The sequence below is a fragment of the Salvelinus alpinus genome, chromosome 4, assembly GCF_045679555.1.
Source record: "Salvelinus alpinus chromosome 4, SLU_Salpinus.1, whole genome shotgun sequence".
In the NCBI taxonomy this organism is placed as follows: Eukaryota; Metazoa; Chordata; class Actinopteri; order Salmoniformes; family Salmonidae; genus Salvelinus; species Salvelinus alpinus.
The window spans coordinates 15,655,791-15,677,463 of NC_092089.1; positions in this window are offsets into that span (position 1 = coordinate 15,655,791).

Below are 21,673 nucleotides of genomic sequence, written 5' to 3' on the forward strand. Positions count from 1 at the left end.
GCACTATATAGGGAATAGGGCTCTGGTTAAACATAGTGCACTATACAGGGAACAGGGCTCTGGTTAAACATAGTGCACTATATAGGGAATAGGGCTCCGGTTAAACATAGTGCACTATATAGGGAATAGGGCTCTGGTTAAACATAGTGCACTATATAGGGAATAGGGCTCTGGTTAAACATAGTGCACTATACAGGGAATAGGGCTCTGGTTAAACATAGTGCACTATATAGGGAATAGGGCTCTGGTTAAACATAGTGCACTATATAGGGAATAGGGCTCTGGTTAAACATAGTGCACTATACAGGGAATAGGGCTCTGGTTAAACATACTGCACTATATAGGGAACAGGGCTCTGGTTAAACATAGTGCACTATATAGGGAACAGGGCTCTGGTTAAACATAGTGCACTATATAGGGAATAGGGCTCTGGTTAAACATAGTGCACTATATAGGGAATAGGGCTCTGGTTAAACATAGTGCACTATATAGGGAATAGGGCTCTGGTTAAACATAGTGCACTATACAGGGAATAGGGCTCTGGTTAAACATAGTGCACTATATAGGGAATAGGGCTCTGGTTAAACATAGTGCACTATATAGGGAATAGGGCTCTGGTTAAACATAGTGCACTATACAGGGAATAGGGCTCTGGTTAAACATAGTGCACTATATAGGGAACAGGGCTCTGGTTAAACATAGTGCACTATATAGGGAACAGGGCTCTGGTTAAACATAGTGCACTATATAGGGAACAGGGCTCTGGTTAAACATAGTGCACTATATAGGGAATAGGGCTCTGGTTAAACATAGTGCACTATATAGGGAATAGGGCTCTGGTTAAACATAGTGCACTATATAGGGAACAGGGCTCTGGTTAAACATAGTGCACTATATAGGGAATAGGGCTCTGGTAAAACATAGTGCACTATACAGGGAATAGGGCTCTGGTTAAACATAGTGCACTATACAGGGAATAGGGCTCTGGTTAAACATAGTGCACTATATAGGGAATAGGGCTCTGGTTAAACATAGTGCACTATACAGGGAATAGGGCTCTGGTTAAACATAGTGCACTATATAGGGAATAGGGCTCTGGTTAAACATAGTGCACTATACAGGGAATAGGGCTCTGGTTAAACATAGTGCACTATATAGGGAATAGGGCTCTGGTTAAACATAGTGCACTATACAGGGAATAGGGCTCTGGTTAAACATAGTGCACTATATAGGGAATAGGGCTCTGGTTAAACATAGTGCACTATACAGGGAATAGGGCTCTGGTTAAACATAGTGCACTATATAGGGAATAGGGCTCTGGTTAAACATAGTGCACTATACAGGGAATAGGGCTCTGGTTAAACATAGTGCACTATATAGGGAATAGGGCTCTGGTTAAACATAGTGCACTATATAGGGAACAGGGCTCTGGTTAAACATAGTGCACTATATAGGGAATAGGGCTCTGGTTAAACATAGTGCACTATATAGGGAATAGGGCTCTGGTTAAACATAGTGCACTATATAGGGAATAGGGCTCTGGTTAAACATAGTGCACTATACAGGGAATAGGGCTCTGGTTAAACATAGTGCACTATATAGGGAATAGGGCTCTGGTTAAACATAGTGCACTATATAGGGAATAGGGCTCTGGTTAAACATAGTGCACTATACAGGGAATAGGGCTCTGGTTAAACATAGTGCACTATATAGGGAACAGGGCTCTGGTTAAACATAGTGCACTATATAGGGAACAGGGCTCTGGTTAAACATAGTGCACTATATAGGGAACAGGGCTCTGGTTAAACATAGTGCACTATATAGGGAATAGGGCTCTGGTTAAACATAGTGCACTATATAGGGAATAGGGCTCTGGTTAAACATAGTGCACTATATAGGGAACAGGGCTCTGGTTAAACATAGTGCACTATATAGGGAATAGGGCTCTGGTAAAACATAGTGCACTATATAGGGAATAGGGCTCTGGTTAAACATAGTGCACTATACAGGGAATAGGGCTCTGGTTAAACATAGTGCACTATATAGGGAACAGGGCTCTGGTTAAACATAGTGCACTATATAGGGAATAGGGCTCTGGTTAAACATAGTGCACTATACAGGGAATAGGGCTCTGGTAAAACATAGTGCACTATATAGGGAATAGGGCTCTGGTTAAACATAGTGCACTATATAGGGAATAGGGCTCTGGTTAAACATAGTGCACTATACAGGGAATAGGGCTCTGGTTAAACATAGTGCACAATATAGGGAATAGGGCTCTGGTTAAACATAGTGCACTATATAGGGAATAGGGCTCTGGTTAAACATAGTGCACTATATAGGGAATAGGGCTCTGGTTAAACATAGTGCACTATATAGGGAATAGGGCTCTGGTTAAACATAGTGCACTATATAGGGAATAGGGCTCTGGTAAAACATAGTGCACTATACAGGGAATAGGGCTCTGGTTAAACATAGTGCACTATATAGGGAATAGGGCTCTGGTTAAACATAGTGCACTATATAGGGAACAGGGCTCTGGTTAAACATAGTGCACTATATAGGGAATAGGGCTCTGGTTAAACATAGTGCACTATATAGGGAATAGGGCTCTGGTTAAACATAGTGCACTATATAGGGAACAGGGCTCTGGTTAAACATAGTGCACTATATAGGGAATAGGGCTCTGGTTAAACATAGTGCACTATATAGGGAACAGGGCTCTGGTTAAACATAGTGCACTATATAGGGAACAGGGCTCTGGTTAAACATAGTGCACTATACAGGGAATAGGGCTCTGGTTAAACATAGTGCACTATACAGGGAACAGGGCTCTGGTTAAACATAGTGCACTATATAGGGAATAGGGCTCTGGTTAAACATAGTGCACTATATAGGGAATAGGGCTCTGGTTAAACATAATGCACTATATAGGGAACAGGGCTCTGGTTAAACATAGTGCACTATATAGGGAACAGGGTGCCATTTGAGACACAACAGTAGTTGTTGCTGCATAGCAAATATTTAGTCCATGTCTGTCAGCGTGGAGCCGCCGTTTAGATGGAGCCTGGCATTATGCCAAGAGAACACACTTCTCCAGTTGGCAGAGCTGCTCCCCTGCTGTTTCTGCCTTTTCAGCAAATGTGCAACGCAAGGCGTCTTCAGAAGTCGAGAAGATGGTATTTTTTTTTCTCCTCATACCTCACAAAACGAAGCAACTGCTTACAATAGGCTTCTATCACACAAAGAGAGAGGGATGGAGAGAGAGAGAGAGAGGGAAGGAAGGAGAGGGAGGAGAGAAATCCATCCTGTCTCTCCCTGACCCTTTCAGAAAGCTCGGTCGTCAAATGTAGATACATTTGAAATCCTGAAATCGTCGGTGAGACAATACAACCCTCTGTCTGCTGAATTACAGTGGAGACACAAACCACGTCCCGTCCGTTCTACCTGCTGTCAAACTCTGGGCTCTCGCTGACAGCTTGCTATTGTAGTCAGAAAGACACAGAAAAACAGGAAATAAAAGCTGGAATTAAAAGCTTTGTGGATATATCCCATTCTAATCTCCAGACCGAGAGAAAGTGTTCTCACCGAAAGAATATAGCCCTCTAGAATACATATATATATATTTCTCCCCCCCCTCTCTCCTTCCCTCTCTCTCGCTCTATATCTCGGTCTCTCTCTCCCGGTCTCTCTCTCTCCCTCTCTCTCGGTCTCTCTCCCCCTCTCTCTCTCTCTCTATCTCTCACGGTCTCTCTCCCCCTCTCTCTCTCTCTCTATCTCTGTGTGATAGAAGCCTATTGTAGGCAGTTGCTTCGTTTTTATATATATATATATATATATACAGTGGGGAGAACAAGTATTTGATACACTGCCGATTTTGCAGGTTTTCCTACTTATAAAGCATGTAGAGGTCTGTAATTTTTATCATAGGTACACTTCAACTGTGAGAGACGGAATCTAAAACAAAAATCCCGAAAATCACATTGTATGATTTTTAAGTAATTAGTTAGCATTTTATTGCAAGACATAAGTATTTGATACATCAGAAAAGCAGAACTTAATATTTGGTACTGAATCCTTTGTTTGCAATTACAGAGATCATACGTTTCCTGTAGTTCTTGACCAGGTTTGCACACACTGCAGCAGGGATTTTGGCCCACTCCTCCATACAGACCTTCTCCAGATCCTTCAGGTTTCGGGGCTGTCGCTGGGCAATACGGACTTTCAGCTCCCTCCAAAGATTTTTTATTGGGTTCAGGTCTGGAGACTGGCTAGGCCACTCCAGGACCTTGAGATACTTCTTACGGAGCCACTCCTTAGTTGCCCTGGCTGTGTGTTTCGGGTCGTTGTCATGCTGGAAGACCCAGCCACGACCCATCATCAATGCTCTTACTGAGGGAAGGAGGTTGTTGGCTAAGATCTCGCAATACATGGCCCCATCCATCCTCCCCTCAATACGGTGCAGTCGTCCTGTCCCCTTTGCAGAAAAGCATCCCCAAAGAATGATGTTTCCACCTCCATGCTTCACGGTTGGGATGGTGTTCTTGGGGTTGTACTCATCCTTCTTCTTCCTCCAAACACGGCGAGTGGAGTTTAGACCAAAAAGCTCTATTTTTGAATCATCAGACCACATGACCTTCTCCCATTCCTCCTCTGGATCATCCAGATGGTCATTGGCAAACTTCAGACGGGCCTGGACATGCGCCTGCTTGAGCAGGGGGACCTTGTGTGCGCTGCAGGATTTTAATCCATGACGGCGTAGTGTGTTACTAATGGTTTTCTTTGAGACTGTGGTCCCAGCTCTCTTCAGGTCATTGACCAGGTCCTGCCGTGTAGTTCTGGGCTGATCCCTCACCTTCCTCATGATCATTGATGCCCCACGAGGTGAGATCTTGCATGGAGCCCCAGACCGAGGGTGATTGACCATCATCTTGAACTTCTTCTATTTTCTTCTATTTTCTAATAATTGCGCCAACAGTTGTTGCCTTCTCACCAAGCTGCTTGCCTATTGTCCTGTAGCCCATCCCAGCCTTGTGCAGGTCTACAATTTTATCCTTGATGTCCTTACACAGCTCTCTGGTCTTGGCCATTGTGGAGAGGTTGGAGTCTGTTTGATTGAGTGTGTGGACAGGTGTCTTTTATACAGGTAACGAGTTCAAACAGGTGCAGTTAATACAGGTAATGAGTGGAGAACAGGAGGGCTTCTTAAAGAAAAACTAACAGGTCTGTGAGAGCCGGAATTCTTACTGGTTGGTAGGTGATCAAATACTTATGTCATGCAATAAAATGCAAATTAATTACTTAAAAATCATACAATGTGATTTTCTGGATTTTTGTTTTAGATTCCGTCTCTCACAGTTGAAGTGTACCTATGATAAAAATTACAGACCTCTACATGCTTTGTAATTAGGAAAACCTGCAAAATCGGCAGTGTATCAAATACTTGTTCTCCCCACTGTATATATGACTTACTTAATGTATTCAGCAGGCGGACAGTCATACTCCACCTGACTGTGAGTATTACCAGAGTACTACTCATAACCACGTTGGATCATGCCGAAGGTAGTGGGACGGGAGAGGACTCGGAAATACTCCAATGGACGTCTTTCATTTGAATGGATCAACCTGCATGTCATCAGATAAAACTACATCAAAGAGAAGAGACGCAGTAATGTGAATATATACTGTTTAATAAAACTACGTCAAAGAGAAGAGACACAGTAATGTGAATATATACTGTTTAATAAAACTACATCAAAGAGAAGAGACAGTAATGTGAATATATACTGTTTAATATAACTACATCAAGAGACACAGTAATGTGAATATATACTGTTTAATATAACTACATCAAAGAGAAGAGACACAGTAATGTGAATATATACTGTTTAATATAACTACATCAAAGAGAAGAGACACAGTAATGTGAATATATACTGTTTAATATAACTACATCAAAGAGAAGAGACAGTAATGTGAATATATACTGTTTAATAAAACTACATCAAAGAGAAGACACAGTAATGTGAATATATACTGTTTAATAAAACTACATCAAAGAGAAGAGACACAGTAATGTGAATATATACTGTTTAATAAAACTACATCAAGAGACGCAGTAATGTGAATATATACTGTTTAATAAAACTACATCAAGAGACACAGTAATGTGAATATATACTGTTTAATAAAACTACATCAAGAGACGCAGTAATGTGAATATATACTGTTTAATATAACTACATCAAAGAGAAGAGACAGTAATGTGAATATATACTGTTTAATATAACTACATCAAGAGACACAGTAATGTGAATATATACTGTTTAATATAACTACATCAAAGAGAAGAGACACAGTAATGTGAATATATACTGTTTAATAAAACTACATCAAAGAGAAGAGGCACAGTAATGTTGTAACGGCTGTCAATGTCGTTCTCCTCCTCGGACGAGGAGGATCGGACCAAGATGCGGAGTAGGAGGTATTCATGATTTTAATGGCAAACCAACAAACACTACAAATTAACAAAACAACAAACGTGACTAACCTGTAACAGTCCTGTGTGGCCCAAACGCTGACACAGGAACAAACACCCACAAAACACCAGTGAAACCCTGGCTGCCTTAGTATGACTCTCAATCAGAGACAAACGGCACACACCTGTCTCTAATTGAGAATCATACCAGGCCGAACACAAAACCCAACATAGAAATAGAAAACATAGACTGCCCACCCAACACTCACGCCCTGACCAATAAATACATATAAAACAAGAGAAAACAGGTCAGGAACGTGACATAACCCCCCCCTTAAGGTGCGAACTCCGGGCGCACCAGCACAAAGTCTAGGGGAGGGTCTGGGTGGGCATCTGACCACGGTGGTGGCTCAGGCTCTGGGCGAGGTCCCCACCCCACCATAGTCACTCCCCGCTTCCGTATCCCCCTCCCAATGACCACCCTCCAACTCAACCCACCTAAATGAAGGGGCAGCATCGGGATAAGGGCCAGCACCGGGATAAGGGGCAGCAGCTCCGGGATAAGGGGCAGCAGCTCCGGGATAAGGGGCAGCAGCTCCGGGATAAGGGGCAGCAGCTCCGGGATAAGGGGCAGCAGCTCCGGGATAAGGGGCAGCAGCTCCGGGATGAGTGGCAGCTCCGGACTGAGTGGCAGCTCCGGACTGAGTGGCAGCTCCGGACTGAGTGGCAGCTCCGGACTGGGTGGCAGCTCATGACTGTAGGGCAGCTCATGACTGTAGGGCAGCTCATGACTGTAGGGCAGCTCATGACTGTAGGGCAGCTCATGACTGTAGGGCAGCTCATGACTGTAGGGCAGCTCATGACTGTAGGGCAGCTCATGACCGTAGGGCAGCTCATGACCGTAGGGCAGCTCATGACTGTCTGGCGTCTCTGGCAGCTCCTGACTGGCTGGCGTCTCTGGCAGCTCCTGACTGGCTGGCGTCTCTGGCCGCTCCTGACTGGCTGGCGTCTCTGGCAGCTCCTGACTGGCTGGCGTCTCTGGCAGCTCCTGACTGGCTGGCGTCTCTGGCAGCTCCTGACTGGCTGGCGGCTCTGGCAGCTCCTGACTGACGGACGGCTCTAGCGGCTCCTGACTGACGGACGGCTCTAACGGCTCGGGACAGACGGGCGGCTCTAATGGCTCGTGGCAGACGGATGGCTCAGATGGTGCTTGGCAGACGGATGGCTCAGACGGCGCTGGGCAGAAGGATGGCTCAGACGGCGTTGGGCAGACAGATGGCTCAGACGGCGTTGGGCAGACAGATGGCTCAGACGGCGTTGGGCAGACGGATGGCTCAGACGGCGTTGGGCAGACGGATGGCTCAGACGGCGCTGGGCAGACAGATGGCTCAGACGGCGTTGGGCAGCCGGGCAGTTCAGGCACCGCTGGGCAGACGGGCAGTTCAGGCACCGCTGGGCAGACGGCAGACTCTGGCCGGCTGAGACGCACAATAGGCCTGATGCGTGGTGCCGGAACTGGAGGTACCGGGCTGAGGGCACGCACCTCAGGGCGAGTGCGGGGAGGAGGAACAGGGCTCTGGAGATGCACTGGAAGCCTGGTGCGTGGTGTAGGCACTGGTGGTACTGGGCTGGGGCGGGAAGGTGGCGCCGGATATGCCGGACCGTGAAGGAGGACACGCGCTCTTGAGCACCGAGCCTCTCCAACCTTACCAGGTTGAATGGTCCCCGTAGCCCTGCCAGTGCGGCGAGGTGGAATAGCCCGCACTGGGCTATGCAGGCGAACCGGGGACACCACCTGTAAGGCTGGTGCCATGTACGCCGGCCCGAGGAGACGTACTGGAGGCCAGATACGTTGGGCCGGCTTCGTGACATCCGGCTCGATGCCCAACCTAGCCCTCCCAGTGCGGCAAGGTGGAATAGCCCGCACTGGGCTAAGCACGCGTACTGGGGACACCGTGCGCTTTACCGCATAACACGGTGTCTGACCAGTACGACGCCCTCTCACTCCACGGTAAGCCCGGGGAGTTGGCTCAGGTATCCAACCCGGCTTCGCCACACTCCCCTTTAGCTCCCCCCCAAGAAATTTTTGGGTGAGCCTCTCGGGTTTCCAGCCACTCTGCCTTGCAAGCGCCTCATAATGCCGCCTCTCCGCTTTCGCTGCCTCCAGCTCCGCTTTGGGGCGGCGACACTCCACTGGCTGTGCCCAGGGTCCTTTACCGTCTAGGATCTCCTCCCAAGTCCATTCCTCTTCTCTCCATTGCTTTGGTTCTTGCCGTCCTTCTCCAATCCGCTTGGTCCTGGTTTGGTGGGTGTTTCTGTAACGGCTGTCAATGTCGTTCTCCTCCTCGGACGAGGAGGATCGGACCAAGATGCGGAGTAGGAGGTATTCATGATTTTAATGGCAAACCAACAAACACTACAAATTAACAAAACAACAAACGTGACTAACCTGTAACAGTCCTGTGTGGCCCAAACGCTGACACAGGAAACAAACACCCACAAAACACCAGTGAAACCCTGGCTGCCTTAGTATGACTCTCAATCAGAGACAAACGATACACACCTGTCTCTAATTGAGAATCATACCAGGCCGAACACAAAACCCAACATAGAAATACAAAACATAGACTGCCCACCCAACACTCACGCCCTGACCAATAAATACATATAAAACAAGAGAAAACAGGTCAGGAACGTGACAAATGTGAATATATACTGTTTAATAAAACTACATCAAGAGACACAGTAATGTGAATATATACTGTATAATATAACTTCAATTAATCCTGTATATACAATTAATATTCAGAATAATCAGTTACTTAATCCTTTATATATAATTCATATCCTGAAGAATTAGTTATTTTAAAAAAAGGATAATATGACATTTGTATTTTCAGGAATCAGTTACTCACAACCCACAGACCAGACACACATCTACTTTACGTCTTCATTACAGTAGTGGATAAACAGCTGGGATCAGTTACTCACAACCCACAGACCAGACACACATCTACTTTCCGTCTTAATTACAGTAGTGGATAAACAGCTTGAATCAGTTACTCACAACCCACAGACCAGACACACATCTACTTTACGTCTTCATTACAGTAGTGGATAAACAGCTGGGATCAGTTACTCACAACCCACAGACCAGACACACATCTACTTTCCGTCTTCATTACAGTAGTGGATAAACAGCTGGGATCAGTTACTCACAACCCACAGACCAGACACACATCTACTTTCCGTCTTCATTACAGTAGTGGATAAACAGCTTGAAATCAGTTACTCACAACCCACAGACCAGACACACATCTACTTTACGTCTTCATTACAGTAGTGGATAAACAGCTTGGATCAGTTACTCACAACCCACAGACCAGACACACATCTACTTTCCGTCTTAATTACAGTAGTGGATAAACAGCTTGAAATCAGTTACTCACAACCCACAGACCAGACACACATCTACTTTACGTCTTCATTACAGTAGTGGATAAACAGCTTGAAATCAGTTACTCACAACCCACAGACCAGACACACATCTACTTTACGTCTTCATTACAGTAGTGGATAAACAGCTTGGATCAGTTACTCACAACCCACAGACCAGACACACATCTACTTTACGTCTTCATTACAGTAGTGGATAAACAGCTGGAATCAGTTACTCACAACCCACAGACCAGACACACATCTACTTTACGTCTTCATTACAGTAGTGGATAAACAGCTTGGATCAGTTACTCACAACCCACAGACCAGACACACATCTACTTTCCGTCTTCATTACAGTAGTGGATAAACAGCTTGGATCAGTTACTCACAACACACAGACCAGACACACATCTACTTTACGTCTTCATTACAGTAGTGGATAAACAGCTTGGATCAGTTACTCACAACACACAGACCAGACACACATCTACTTTACGTCTTCATTACAGTAGTGGATAAACAGCTTGGATCAGTTACTCACAACCCACAGACCAGACACACATCTACTTTACGTCTTCATTACAGTAGTGGATAAACAGCTTGGATCAGTTACTCACAACCCACAGACCAGACACACATCTACTTTACGTCTTCATTACAGTAGTGGATAAACAGCTTGAATCAGTTACTCACAACCCACAGACCAGACACACATCTACTTTACGTCTTCATTACAGTAGTGGATAAACAGCTTGAATCAGTTACTCACAACCCACAGACCAGACACACATCTACTTTACGTCTTCATTACAGTAGTGGATAAACAGCTGGAATCAGTTACTCACAACCCACAGACCAGACACACATCTACTTTACGTCTTCATTACAGTAGTGGATAAACAGCTGGAATCAGTTACTCACAACCCACAGACCAGACACACATCTACTTTACGTCTTCATTACAGTAGTGGATAAACAGCTGGAATCAGTTACTCACAACCCACAGACCAGACACACATCTACTTTCCGTCTTCATTACAGTAGTGGATAAACAGCTTGAATCAGTTACTCACAACCCACAGACCAGACACACATCTACTTTACGTCTTCATTACAGTAGTGGATAAACAGCTGGAATCAGTTACTCACAACCCACAGACCAGACACACATCTACTTTACGTCTTCATTACAGTAGTGGATAAACAGCTTGGATCAGTTACTCACAACCCACAGACCAGACACACATCTACTTTACGTCTTCATTACAGTAGTGGATAAACAGCTGGGATCAGTTACTCACAACCCACAGACCAGACACACATCTACTTTACGTCTTCATTACAGTAGTGGATAAACAGCTGGGATCAGTTACTCACAACCCACAGACCAGACACACATCTACTTTACGTCTTCATTACAGTAGTGGATAAACAGCTGGGATCAGTTACTCACAACCCACAGACCAGACACACATCTACTTTACGTCTTCATTACAGTAGTGGATAAACAGCTGGAATCAGTTACTCACAACCCACAGACCAGACACACATCTACTTTACGTCTTCATTACAGTAGTGGATAAACAGCTTGGATCAGTTACTCACAACCCACAGACCAGACACACATCTACTTTCCGTCTTCATTACAGTAGTGGATAAACAGCTGGGATCAGTTACTCACAACCCACAGACCAGACACACATCTACTTTACGTCTTCATTACAGTAGTGGATAAACAGCTTGGATCAGTTACTCACAACCCACAGACCAGACACACATCTACTTTACGTCTTCATTACAGTAGTGGATAAACAGCTGGAATCAGTTACTCACAACCCACAGACCAGACACACATCTACTTTACGTCTTCATTACAGTAGTGGATAAACAGCTTGGATCAGTTACTCACAACCCACAGACCAGACACACATCTACTTTACGTCTTCATTACAGTAGTGGATAAACAGCTTGGATCAGTTACTCACAACCCACAGACCAGACACACATCTACTTTACGTCTTCATTACAGTAGTGGATAAACAGCTGGAATCAGTTACTCACAACCCACAGACCAGACACACATCTACTTTACGTCTTCATTACAGTAGTGGATAAACAGCTGGGATCAGTTACTCACAACCCACAGACCAGACACACATCTACTTTACGTCTTCATTACAGTAGTGGATAAACAGCTGGGATCAGTTACTCACAACCCACAGACCAGACACACATCTACTTTACGTCTTCATTACAGTAGTGGATAAACAGCTGGAATCAGTTACTCACAACCCACAGACCAGACACACATCTACTTTACGTCTTCATTACAGTAGTGGATAAACAGCTGGAATCAGTTACTCACAACCCACAGACCAGACACACATCTACTTTACGTCTTCATTACAGTAGTGGATAAACAGCTGGAATCAGTTACTCACAACCCACAGACCAGACACACATCTACTTTACGTCTTCATTACAGTAGTGGATAAACAGCTGGGATCAGTTACTCACAACCCACAGACCAGACACACATCTACTTTACGTCTTCATTACAGTAGTGGATAAACAGCTGGGATCAGTTACTCACAACCCACAGACCAGACACACATCTACTTTACGTCTTCATTACAGTAGTGGATAAACAGCTGGGATCAGTTACTCACAACCCACAGACCAGACACACATCTACTTTACGTCTTCATTACAGTAGTGGATAAACAGCTGGGATCAGTTACTCACAACCCACAGACCAGACACACATCTACTTTACGTCTTCATTACAGTAGTGGATAAACAGCTGGGATCAGTTACTCACAACCCACAGACCAGACACACATCTACTTTACGTCTTCATTACAGTAGTGGATAAACAGCTTGGATCAGTTACTCACAACCCACAGACCAGACACACATCTACTTTCCATCTTCATTACAGTAGTGGATAAACAGCTTGGATCAGTTACTCACAACACACAGACCAGACACACATCTACTTTCCGTCTTCATTACAGTAGTGGATAAACAGCTTGAATCAGTTACTCACAACCCACAGACCAGACACACATCTACTTTCCGTCTTCATTACAGTAGTGGATAAACAGCTTGAATCAGTTACTCACAACCCACAGACCAGACACACATCTACTTTCCGTCTTCATTACAGTAGTGGATAAACAGCTTGAATCAGTTACTCACAACCCACAGACCAGACACACATCTACTTTCCGTCTTCATTACAGTAGTGGATAAACAGCTTGAATCAGTTACTCACAACCCACAGACCAGACACACATCTACTTTCCGTCTTCATTACAGTAGTGGATAAACAGCTTGAATCAGTTACTCACAACACACAGACCAGACACACATCTACTTTCCGTCTTCATTACAGTAGTGGATAAACAGCTTGAATCAGTTACTCACAACCCACAGACCAGACACACATCTACTTTCCGTCTTCATTACAGTAGTGGATAAACAGCTTGAATCAGTTACTCACAACCCACAGACCAGACACACATCTACTTTCCGTCTTCATTACAGTAGTGGATAAACAGCTTGAAATCAGTTACTCACAACCCACAGACCAGACACACATCTACTTTACGTCTTCATTACAGTAGTGGATAAACAGCTGGAATCAGTTACTCACAACCCACAGACCAGACACACATCTACTTTCCGTCTTCATTACAGTAGTGGATAAACAGCTTGGATCAGTTACTCACAACCCACAGACCAGACACACATCTACTTTACGTCTTCATTACAGTAGTGGATAAACAGCTGGAATCAGTTACTCACAACCCACAGACCAGACACACATCTACTTTCCATCTTCATTACAGTAGTGGATAAACAGCTTGGATCAGTTACTCACAACCCACAGACCAGACACACATCTACTTTCCGTCTTCATTACAGTAGTGGATAAACAGCTTGAATCAGTTACTCACAACCCACAGACCAGACACACAGACACACACAGACACACACAGGCCAGACACACAGATCAGACACACATCTACTTTCCGTCTTCATTACAGTAGTGGATAAACAGCTTGGATCAGTTACTCACAACCCACAGACCAGACACACATCTACTTTCCATCTTCATTACAGTAGTGGATAAACAGCTTGAATCAGTTACTCACAACCCACAGACCAGACACACATCTACTTTCCGTCTTCATTACAGTAGTGGATAAACAGCTTGGATCAGTTACTCACAACCCACAGACCAGACACACATCTACTTTCCGTCTTCATTACAGTAGTGGATAAACAGCTTGAATCAGTTACTCACAACCCACAGACCAGACACACATCTACTTTCCGTCTTCATTACAGTAGTGGATAAACAGCTTGAATCAGTTACTCACAACCCACAGACCAGACACACATCTACTTTCCATCTTCATTACAGTAGTGGATAAACAGCTTGAATCAGTTACTCACAACCCACAGACCAGACACACATCTACTTTACGTCTTCATTACAGTAGTGGATAAACAGCTGGAATCAGTTACTCACAACCCACAGACCAGACACACATCTACTTTACGTCTTCATTACAGTAGTGGATAAACAGCTGGGATCAGTTACTCACAACCCACAGACCAGACACACATCTACTTTACGTCTTCATTACAGTAGTGGATAAACAGCTGGGATCAGTTACTCACAACCCACAGACCAGACACACATCTACTTTACGTCTTCATTACAGTAGTGGATAAACAGCTTGGATCAGTTACTCACAACCCACAGACCAGACACACATCTACTTTACGTCTTCATTACAGTAGTGGATAAACAGCTTGAATCAGTTACTCACAACCCACAGACCAGACACACATCTACTTTACGTCTTCATTACAGTAGTGGATAAACAGCTGGGATCAGTTACTCACAACCCACAGACCAGACACACATCTACTTTACGTCTTCATTACAGTAGTGGATAAACAGCTGGAATCAGTTACTCACAACCCACAGACCAGACACACATCTACTTTCCGTCTTCATTACAGTAGTGGATAAACAGCTTGGATCAGTTACTCACAACCCACAGACCAGACACACATCTACTTTCCATCTTCATTACAGTAGTGGATAAACAGCTTGGATCAGTTACTCACAACACACAGACCAGACACACATCTACTTTCCGTCTTCATTACAGTAGTGGATAAACAGCTTGAATCAGTTACTCACAACCCACAGACCAGACACACATCTACTTTCCGTCTTCATTACAGTAGTGGATAAACAGCTTGAATCAGTTACTCACAACCCACAGACCAGACACACATCTACTTTCCGTCTTCATTACAGTAGTGGATAAACAGCTTGAATCAGTTACTCACAACCCACAGACCAGACACACATCTACTTTCCGTCTTCATTACAGTAGTGGATAAACAGCTTGAATCAGTTACTCACAACCCACAGACCAGACACACATCTACTTTCCGTCTTCATTACAGTAGTGGATAAACAGCTTGAATCAGTTACTCACAACACACAGACCAGACACACATCTACTTTCCGTCTTCATTACAGTAGTGGATAAACAGCTTGAATCAGTTACTCACAACCCACAGACCAGACACACATCTACTTTCCGTCTTCATTACAGTAGTGGATAAACAGCTTGAATCAGTTACTCACAACCCACAGACCAGACACACATCTACTTTACGTCTTCATTACAGTAGTGGATAAACAGCTTGGATCAGTTACTCACAACCCACAGACCAGACACACATCTACTTTCCGTCTTCATTACAGTAGTGGATAAACAGCTTGGATCAGTTACTCACAACCCACAGACCAGACACACATCTACTTTCCGTCTTCATTACAGTAGTGGATAAACAGCTTGAATCAGTTACTCACAACCCACAGACCAGACACACATCTACTTTACGTCTTCATTACAGTAGTGGATAAACAGCTTGAATCAGTTACTCACAACCCACAGACCAGACACACATCTACTTTCCGTCTTCATTACAGTAGTGGATAAACAGCTTGAATCAGTTACTCACAACCCACAGACCAGACACACATCTACTTTCCGTCTTCATTACAGTAGTGGATAAACAGCTTGAAATCAGTTACTCACAACCCACAGACCAGACACACATCTACTTTACGTCTTCATTACAGTAGTGGATAAACAGCTGGAATCAGTTACTCACAACCCACAGACCAGACACACATCTACTTTCCGTCTTCATTACAGTAGTGGATAAACAGCTTGGATCAGTTACTCACAACCCACAGACCAGACACACATCTACTTTACGTCTTCATTACAGTAGTGGATAAACAGCTGGAATCAGTTACTCACAACCCACAGACCAGACACACATCTACTTTCCATCTTCATTACAGTAGTGGATAAACAGCTTGGATCAGTTACTCACAACCCACAGACCAGACACACATCTACTTTCCGTCTTCATTACAGTAGTGGATAAACAGCTTGAATCAGTTACTCACAACCCACAGACCAGACACACAGACACACACAGACACACACAGGCCAGACACACAGACCAGACACACATCTACTTTCCGTCTTCATTACAGTAGTGGATAAACAGCTTGGATCAGTTACTCACAACCCACAGACCAGACACACATCTACTTTCCATCTTCATTACAGTAGTGGATAAACAGCTTGAATCAGTTACTCACAACCCACAGACCAGACACACATCTACTTTCCGTCTTCATTACAGTAGTGGATAAACAGCTTGGATCAGTTACTCACAACCCACAGACCAGACACACATCTACTTTCCGTCTTCATTACAGTAGTGGATAAACAGCTTGAATCAGTTACTCACAACCCACAGACCAGACACACATCTACTTTCCGTCTTCATTACAGTAGTGGATAAACAGCTTGAATCAGTTACTCACAACCCACAGACCAGACACACATCTACTTTCCATCTTCATTACAGTAGTGGATAAACAGCTTGAATCAGTTACTCACAACCCACAGACCAGACACACATCTACTTTACGTCTTCATTACAGTAGTGGATAAACAGCTGGGATCAGTTACTCACAACCCACAGACCAGACACACATCTACTTTACGTCTTCATTACAGTAGTGGATAAACAGCTTGGATCAGTTACTCACAACCCACAGACCAGACACACATCTACTTTCCGTCTTCATTACAGTAGTGGATAAACAGCTTGGATCAGTTACTCACAACCCACAGACCAGACACACATCTACTTTACGTCTTCATTACAGTAGTGGATAAACAGCTTGAATCAGTTACTCACAACACACAGACCAGACACACATCTACTTTCCGTCTTCATTACAGTAGTGGATAAACAGCTTGAATCAGTTACTCACAACCCACAGACCAGACACACATCTACTTTCCGTCTTCATTACAGTAGTGGATAAACAGCTTGAATCAGTTACTCACAACCCACAGACCAGACACACATCTACTTTCCGTCTTCATTACAGTAGTGGATAAACAGCTTGAATCAGTTACTCACAACCCACAGACCAGACACACATCTACTTTCCGTCTTCATTACAGTAGTGGATAAACAGCTTGAATCAGTTACTCACAACACACAGACCAGACACACATCTACTTTCCGTCTTCATTACAGTAGTGGATAAACAGCTTGAATCAGTTACTCACAACCCACAGACCAGACACACATCTACTTTCCGTCTTCATTACAGTAGTGGATAAACAGCTTGAATCAGTTACTCACAACCCACAGACCAGACACACATCTACTTTCCATCTTCATTACAGTAGTGGATAAACAGCTGGAATCAGTTACTCACAACACACAGACCAGACACACATCTACTTTCCGTCTTCATTACAGTAGTGGATAAACAGCTTGGATCAGTTACTCACAACACACAGACCAGACACACATCTACTTTCCGTCTTCATTACAGTAGTGGATAAACAGCTTGAATCAGTTACTCACAACCCACAGACCAGACACACATCTACTTTCCGTCTTCATTACAGTAGTGGATAAACAGCTTGAATCAGTTACTCACAACCCACAGACCAGACACACATCTACTTTACGTCTTCATTACAGTAGTGGATAAACAGCTTGGATCAGTTACTCACAACCCACAGACCAGACACACATCTACTTTACGTCTTCATTACAGTAGTGGATAAACAGCTTGGATCAGTTACTCACAACCCACAGACCAGACACACATCTACTTTACGTCTTCATTACAGTAGTGGATAAACAGCTTGGATCAGTTACTCACAACCCACAGACCAGACACACATCTACTTTACGTCTTCATTACAGTAGTGGATAAACAGCTTGGATCAGTTACTCACAACCCACAGACCAGACACACATCTACTTTACGTCTTCATTACAGTAGTGGATAAACAGCTTGGATCAGTTACTCACAACCCACAGACCAGACACACATCTACTTTACGTCTTCATTACAGTAGTGGATAAACAGCTTGGATCAGTTACTCACAACCCACAGACCAGACACACATCTACTTTCCGTCTTCATTACAGTAGTGGATAAACAGCTTGGATCAGTTACTCACAACCCACAGACCAGACACCCACAGACCAGACACACATCTACTTTCCATCTTCATTACAGTAGTGGATAAACAGCTTGGATCAGTTACTCACAACCCACAGACCAGACACCCACAGACCAGACACACATCTACTTTCCGTCTTCATTACAGTAGTGGATAAACAGCTTGAATCAGTTACTCACAACCCACAGACCAGACACACATCTACTTTACGTCTTCATTACAGTAGTGGATAAACAGCTTGAATCAGTTACTCACAACCCACAGACCAGACACACATCTACTTTCCATCTTCATTACAGTAGTGGATAAACAGCTTGGATCAGTTACTCACAACCCACAGACCAGACACACATCTACTTTCCATCTTCATTACAGTAGTGGATAAACAGCTTGAATCAGTTACTCACAACCCACAGACCAGACACACATCTACTTTACGTCTTCATTACAGTAGTGGATAAACAGCTTGGATCAGTTACTCACAACCCACAGACCAGACACACATCTACTTTCCGTCTTCATTACAGTAGTGGATAAACAGCTTGAATCAGTTACTCACAACCCACAGACCAGACACACATCTACTTTCCGTCTTCATTACAGTAGTGGATAAACAGCTTGAATCAGTTACTCACAACCCACAGACCAGACACCCACAGACCAGACACACATCTACTTTCCGTCTTCATTACAGTAGTGGATAAACAGCTTGAATCAGTTACTCACAACCCACAGACCAGACACACATCTACTTTCCATCTTCATTACAGTAGTGGATAAACAGCTTGAATCAGTTACTCACAACCCACAGACCAGACACACATCTACTTTACGTCTTCATTACAGTAGTGGATAAACAGCTTGGATCAGTTACTCACAACCCACAGACCAGACACACATCTACTTTCCGTCTTCATTACAGTAGTGGATAAACAGCTTGAATCAGTTACTCACAACCCACAGACCAGACACACATCTACTTTACGTCTTCATTACAGTAGTGGATAAACAGCTTGGATCAGTTACTCACAACCCACAGACCAGACACACATCTACTTTACGTCTTCATTACAGTAGTGGATAAACAGCTTGAATCAGTTACTCACAACACACAGACCAGACACACATCTACTTTCCGTCTTCATTACAGTAGTGGATAAACAGCTTGAATCAGTTACTCACAACACACAGACCAGACACACATCTACTTTCCGTCTTCATTACAGTAGTGGATAAACAGCTTGAATCAGTTACTCACAACCCACAGACCAGACACACATCTACTTTCCGTCTTCATTACAGTAGTGGATAAACAGCTTGGATCAGTTACTCACAACCCACAGACCAGACACACATCTACTTTACGTCTTCATTACAGTAGTGGATAAACAGCTTGAATCAGTTACTCACAACCCACAGACCAGACACACATCTACTTTCCGTCTTCATTACAGTAGTGGATAAACAGCTTGGATCAGTTACTCACAACCCACAGACCAGACACCCACAGACCAGACACACATCTACTTTCCATCTTCATTACAGTAGTGGATAAACAGCTTGGATCAGTTACTCACAACCCACAGACCAGACACCCACAGACCAGACACACATCTACTTTCCATCTTCATTACAGTAGTGGATAAACAGCTGGAATCAGTTACTCACAACCCACAGACCAGACACACACAGACCAGACACACAGACACACACAGACCAGACACACATCTACTTTCCGTCTTCATTACAGTAGTGGATAAACAGCTTGGATCAGTTACTCACAACCCACAGACCAGACACACATCTACTTTCCGTCTTCATTACAGTAGTGGATAAACAGCTTGAATCAGTTACTCACAACCCACAGACCAGACACACATCTACTTTACGTCTTCATTACAGTAGTGGATAAACAGCTTGGATCAGTTACTCACAACCCACAGACCAGACACACATCTACTTTCCGTCTTAATTACAGTAGTGGATAAACAGCTTGGATCAGTTACTCACAACCCACAAACCAGACACACATCTACTTTCCGTCTTCATTACAGTAGTGGATAAACAGCTTGGATCAGTTACTCACAACCCACAGACCAGACACACATCTACTTTCCGTCTTCATTACAGTAGTGGATAAACAGCTTGAATCAGTTACTCACAACCCACAGACCAGACACACAGACACACAGACCAGACACTCATCTACTTTCCGTCTTCATTACAGTAGTGGATAAACAGCTTGAATCAGTTACTCACAACCCACAGACCAGACACACAGACACACAGACCAGACACTCATCTACTTTCCGTCTTCATTACAGTAGTGGATAAACAGCTTGAATCAGTTACTCACAACCCACAGACCAGACACACATCTACTTTCCGTCTTCATTACAGTAGTGGATAAACAGCTTGAATCAGTTACTCACAACCCACAGACCAGACACACATCTACTTTACGTCTTCATTACAGTAGTGGATAAACAGCTTGGATCAGTTACTCACAACCCACAGACCAGACACACATCTACTTTCCGTCTTCATTACAGTAGTGGATAAACAGCTTGGATCAGTTACTCACAACCCACAGACCAGACACACATCTACTTTCCGTCTTCATTACAGTAGTGGATAAACAGCTGGGATCAGTTACTCACAACCCACAGACCAGACACACATCTACTTTCCATCTTCATTACAGTAGTGGATAAACAGCTTGAATCAGTTACTCACAACCCACAGACCAGACACCCACAGACCAGACACACATCTACTTTCCATCTTCATTACAGTAGTGGATAAACAGCTTGAATCAGTTACTCACAACCCACAGACCAGACACACAGACACACAGACCAGACACACATCTACTTTCCGTCTTCATTACAGTAGTGGATAAACAGCTTGGATCAGTTACTCACAACCCACAGACCAGACACACATCTACTTTCCGTCTTCATTACAGTAGTGGATAAACAGCTTGAATCAGTTACTCACAACCCACAGACCAGACACACAGACACACAGACCAGACACACATCTACTTTCCGTCTTCATTACAGTAGTGGATAAACAGCTTGAATCAGTTACTCACAACCCACAGACCAGACACACATCTACTTTCCGTCTTCAT